Below are 6,149 nucleotides of genomic sequence, written 5' to 3' on the forward strand. Positions count from 1 at the left end.
GTTTACAAGAAACTTCATGATTGTCTTCTTTTTTCAACTATTCAAATCCAATCGATTGTTTTTGCCAGGGGACGGAACCAGGACCTATGAAGTAGGTAGCAAGCTTGTCTCTTTTAATCAGACGCACTTTTAGAGGAAGGGTTTGTTGAGGCGGTCAACGGTCAAGGACGGCAAAGAAGTGGGGGTTGACCGCCACCTTCCAGGGTGAATGACCCCCGTTTTCTGTATCCTCAAAATCAACGCTTCCTTTTTCCAAATAAGTTGTGGACGATGTAGTGCGGAACCAATTGTGAAGTATGCATGTGCACTGAACAATCAAGTCTTCTGTTGGAAGGTTGAGATCGATGGATTTCTCAAATATTCTGAACCGTGATGCCAAAATACCGAACGCGTTTTCAACAACCCTACGAGCCCGTGATAAGCGGTAATTGAATAAACGCTCTTCTAGTGTCAAGTTCCTTTTAGAGTAGGGTTTCATCACATTTTATGCTGAGTGGAAAGGCATCATCTGCTACTATTACATAGTCATTCGGCCAATTAAGCTGATTTGAATCCATAGCTCTCTTTAGTGAAGATAGTCGGTAGACCGCTGCTATCGTTTGCTCTGCCGTTTGATCCAACATCGATGTACAAAAAACGGTAATCTGCATCTACTAATGCCAGCAAAATTATGCTGTAACCTCCTTTGTAGTTGAAGAACTCAGAGCTAGATCCAGGTGGTCTTTTTATCGCGACATGCTTCCCATCGAGGGCTCCACAGCAATGATGGAAAATTCCATTTTACATTGAAGCTTCTTTGTATGTTTTCCCATTCACGTGTAGGTGCTTGGTACCTAAAAACAACATTTGTATTAGATAGTGTACATAAATAACATTGACACTAATAGTGATAGTGGTCTAAAGAAAGGCTCAAGACCATGAACCCACCCCCATCTCCAATCATGTCGACAGGCAGCAGCTACGATGACAATGATGACAGCGAACTGCAAACCTTACTCTCAGAGTATTTTTCAAGATCATGGCACGTTTTATACAGAATTAAAACTAAAACTGTTCTACATTCTTTTCAATTTCTTTCATTCTATTCACATTTTTTTGTACGTTACAAATCAAACTTTGAATACATATAATTGAAATATATATTTTCATACAACATTCCGTTCTTTTAAGTTTCACCCTAACAAACTAGTGTATGATACATTTTTAAATAAAACTTTTACATTGCAAAGTGAGTTCTACTTTTAATAAACCTTAAAGTTTGTAGGTATAAAGTTACGTAGCGAAGTAGGCCTACGTAGGCTTAAGTTGTGTCAAAATTTGTATATTTTAAATTGAAATTTGTATGTTTTTACTAAACATTTAGGTAATTTAAAGAATGCGTTGGATCTGCTTACCTCCATAAAGCTCTTCAAGCAGGTCACAATGGCTTTTCATAACATCTGGTAAAAAAATCGAAATTGTAGGTGCTGGTATGCGAAATAGCAATGATAGCGACTGCAAACTGTCACCTGTAGCCAGAAAACGCACCAGAGTTGTTTCAAGCTTTTGTCTGGGGGTCAATGCTTTACGCATTGGAGTACTTTGCTTACGAATTATGGGTTCTACCATATGTAGCAGCTCCTCAAACTTTTCGACACTCATACGTAAATGTCTTTTAAAATCCAGAGGATTCTTCCATTGCGAGTTCTCGAAAAAGAGTTGCAGATGCACCAAATTCATGTCTCCTGTCGACCCACTTCTTCACCCAAACTCTTTTCCTATTCAAAACAGATTGCAATTCTTCACTTAAAAGTACAACACAATCTTGAATTGCTTCATTAAAAGCTTCGCAATATTCTTCATCACAAATCCGACATGATTTCACAATAGACTGGCCTACTGGCCGACAGTACAACTGATATACTTGATGCCAATAACTTTCCCTGTGTAAATGGAAATTGGTGGAAAGTGACGTATTGTCAAGTACTGGCCGCCAGTAACTTGCTGTTTCTACTTTCCCCGTCTATAAGCCGCTTAAAGGGGTGATTTCCACTCCAGCGGTAAGTAATTACTTGCGGCCAGTAAAAACAAACAGGTTACTGTTTGTTTTTACTGGCCACTCCACAGCAAGTAGCTGGTCACGTGGGCGGTCACGTGACTACTGGCGGCCAGTACTTTCCTGTCAAAACAAGCACTTCCCCACACTTACCGCAAGTAGAGCAGTGGCAAGTAAAGGAACGGATCGCATTGTGATATGTTGTTGTGGTGTAGTACGTTGTGCAATTGTCAGGAAATTGCGTTACAAAGAAGAAGAAAAGTGCAATTAAGTGGATTAGTGATGAAATTTCAAAGTTTTGGGAGGTTTTTCAGAGCTACCATGGCACTGTCGTCATCGTGAATACGTTGACAAACAAAAGCGTGAATCTATGTCAATGCAAATGTCCGAAATCCTATCATCCTTTCAAAGCTTCCATAGTCAATAACAACTTCAAACAAAGTACAAGGTAATAATATGTTTTATTAATTTAACAATCGATTGTTTTTGCCAGGGGACAGAACCAGGACCTACGTAGTAGGTAGCAAGCTTGTCTCTTTTATCAGACACACTCTTAGAGGAAGGGTTTGTTGAGCGGTCAATTGTCAAGGAAGTCAAAGAAGTGGGGGTTGACCGCCACCTTCCAGGGTGAATGACCCCTGTTTCTGTATCCTCAAAATCAACGCTTCCTTTTTCCAAATAAGTTGTGGACGATGTAGAGCGGAACCAGTTGTGAAGTATGCATGTGCAATGATCAATCAAATCTACTGTTGGAAGGTTGAGATCGATAGATTTCTCAAATATTCTGAACCGTGATGCCAAAATACCGAACGCGTTTTAAACAACCCTACGAGCCCGTGATAAGCGGTAATTTAATAAACGCTCGTCTACTGTCAAGTTCCTTTTAGAGTAGGGTTTCATCACATTTGTGCTGAGTGTAAAGGCATCATCTGCTACTACTACATAGTCATTCGGCCAATTAAGCTTTTTTGACACTCATACGTAAATGTCTTTTAAAATCCAGAGGATCTTCCTTTGCGAGTTCGCGAAAAAGAGTTGCAGATGCATCAAATTCATGTCTCCTGTCGATCCACTTCTTCACCCAAACTCTTTTCCCATTTAAAACAGATTGCAATTCTTCGCTTAAAAGTACAACACAATCTTGAATTGCTTCATTAAAAGCTTCGCAATATTCTTTATCACAATCCGACATGATTTTACAACAGACTGGCCTACTGGCCGACAGTACAACCGATATACTTGCTGCCAATAACTTTCCCTGTGTAAATGGAAATTGGTGGAAAGTGACGTATTGTCAAGTACTGGCCGCCAGTAACTTGCTGTCTCTACTTTCCCCGTCTATAAGCCGTTTAAGATTAAGCGGCTTATAGACGGGGAAAGTAGAGACAGCAAGTTACTGGCGGCCAGTACTTGACAATACGTCACTTTCCACAAATTTCCATTTACACAGGGAAAGTTATTGGCAACAAGTATATCGGTTGTACTGTCGGCCAGTAGACCAGTCTGTTAGGAAATCATGTCGGATTGTGATGAAGAATATTGCGAAGCTTTTAATGAAGCAATTCAAGATTGTGTTGTACTTTTAAGTGAAGAATTGCAATCTGTTTTGAATAGGAAAAGAGTTTGGGTGAAGAAGTGGGTCAACAGGAGACATGAATTTGGTGCATCTGCAACTCTTTTTCGCGAACTCGCAATAGAAGATACTCTGAATTTTAAAAGACATTTACGTACGAGTGTCGAAAAGTTTGAGGAGCTGCTACATATGGTAGAACCCATAATTCGTAAACAAAGTACTCCAATGCGTAAAGCATTGACCCCCAGACAAAAGCTTGAAACAACTCTGCATTTTCTGGCCACAGGTGACAGTTTTCAGTCGTTATCATTGCTATTTCGCATACCAGCACCTACAATTTCGATTTTTTTACCTGATATTAAGACAGCCATTGTGACCTGCTTGAAGACCTTTATGGAGGTAAGCAGATCCAACGCATTCTTTGAATTACTTAATATTTAGTAAAAACATACAATTTTCAATTAAAAATATACAAATTTGACACAACTTAAGCCTACGTAGGCCTACTTCGCTACGTAAATTATACCTACAAACTTTAAGGTTTATTAAAAGTAGAACTCACTTTGCAATGTAAAAGTTTTATTTAAAAATGTATCATACACTAGTTTGTTAGGTGAACTTAAAAGAACGGAATGTTGTATGAAATATATATTTCAATTATATGTATTCAAAGTTTGATTTGTAACGTACAAAAATGTGAGTAGAATGAAAAAAATTGAAAGAATGTAGAACAGTTTTAGTTTAATTCTGTATAAAACGTGCCACGACCTCGAAAAATACTTTGAGAGTTAGGTTGCAGTTCGCTGTCATCATTGTCATCGTAGCTGCTACCTGTCGACATGATTGGAGATGGGGGTGGGTTCATGGTCTTGAGCCTTTCTTTAGTTATTAGGCTTTGAAATTGTTCTTGCAGGATGATAAAGCTTCTGAGCGGGAGGGTCCTCAACTGGGTAGCCATGTGTTGAGCAAACACATCATACTCATCTTGCTTTTTACTTGCAGAAGCTGTACTTTTTTGGTCGGTTTTCTGCTATCTTTTGCAGTTTTGCAATTGATTACTCGACTTTGGCTAACTTACTGACTCGTAGTTTTTTAATATTATGTGGAGGAACAAAAGTTGTTTTTCTACAGACTGATCTGTATTTTCATCCAGCTGGCTCTCGATTTGACCTAATATATTATCAGTCTCTTTCACCTCCACTAATGTAATAGGATTTTTGACATTTGCCATCGTTATATATTACAATAAAAATAACAGTACGTTTCGAGGATTGACATCTATCCTCTTCTTCAAGCGATTATAACTAAATTACATTAAGCTACAACATCTGGCAACGGGTTTCCACTGGAAATGAAAAAGTATAAATTAAGTCATACATACCAGAAGACTGCTTGTGTACACTACACACACAAACCACGGACACGAGAACAAGCACGAGTTATTTTATACTCTTTTATTTCTAGTGGCAACCTGTTGCCAAATGTCGTAGCTTAATGTAATTTAGTTATAATCACCTGAAGAAGAGGATAGATTTCAATCCTTGAAACGTAGTGTTATTTTTTATTGTAATATATAACGATGGCAAATGTCAAAAATCCTATCATCCTTTCATTACCTTGTACATTTTTGTAGTTTTCCTTGATAACCAAAAACGCAACGTTTGAGGGGACTCAACATAAAAATATTATTAATCATTATAAACTTAAATCTTCTTAGTATGAAATCTAAAAACAAATATTAACTGTTATACAGTTAAAAAATAATGTATATAATTTTTGTTTCCATTGAGGGTATTCAAATTTCCCCAATGGGCCCCCTTCTGATACGCTACGACTATGCTTGTAAATAATAGGTTCATATAATACAAAATAATTCCGCCCACTTGACCCGCTACTTGCCATGGAGTGGCAACTAAAAACTATCTTTAAATGTGCTTTTTAAATCTTCTATTTTTACATAAAAAACATCTGAATTGCCCAGCAGATTTTGTAAAAAAATTTCAATCTTGCTATCAAATTCATTCTTGAGCAATTTTCTATATTTTGTAAATTTGTTATCTTAATTTGTGTGTAAAATACATCAAAAATATTTTGTGAACCCATATTTATGAAGTAATAATGTGTTGACAACTTATTTAAAATCAGTACTTTTTTAAACTCATTCAATACGAATTGGAGGATCTTTATAGCCTTAAATTTGAGAATAATTGTAATTTAACACAGTTTTTCTTAAATATTAAATGTATTCTGTAGGTTTGTCTTAAATTCTTCCAAAATAGTAAACAATTAAGCAATTTTTTTCTTTTTTTGTAATAACAAATCCAGTGAGTTCCACTTTCTAAAACAGAGTCCAAATTTATAATTCCACACTGAAATTTCTCTACTTTTTCAGGTAATGTATCTCGCATGACAAACCTTTTGAAATGTTTAATATTCCTACAAATTTCTTCTAAATCTTTGAACGTTAATGGTTAAAATTTTTATTTTTATTTCACATAATTTAACATATTTAGTAATTTACAAATTTTTCATACTTTTTAT

This window comes from Homalodisca vitripennis, chromosome 4 (assembly GCF_021130785.1).
Source record: "Homalodisca vitripennis isolate AUS2020 chromosome 4, UT_GWSS_2.1, whole genome shotgun sequence".
In the NCBI taxonomy this organism is placed as follows: domain Eukaryota; kingdom Metazoa; phylum Arthropoda; class Insecta; order Hemiptera; family Cicadellidae; genus Homalodisca; species Homalodisca vitripennis.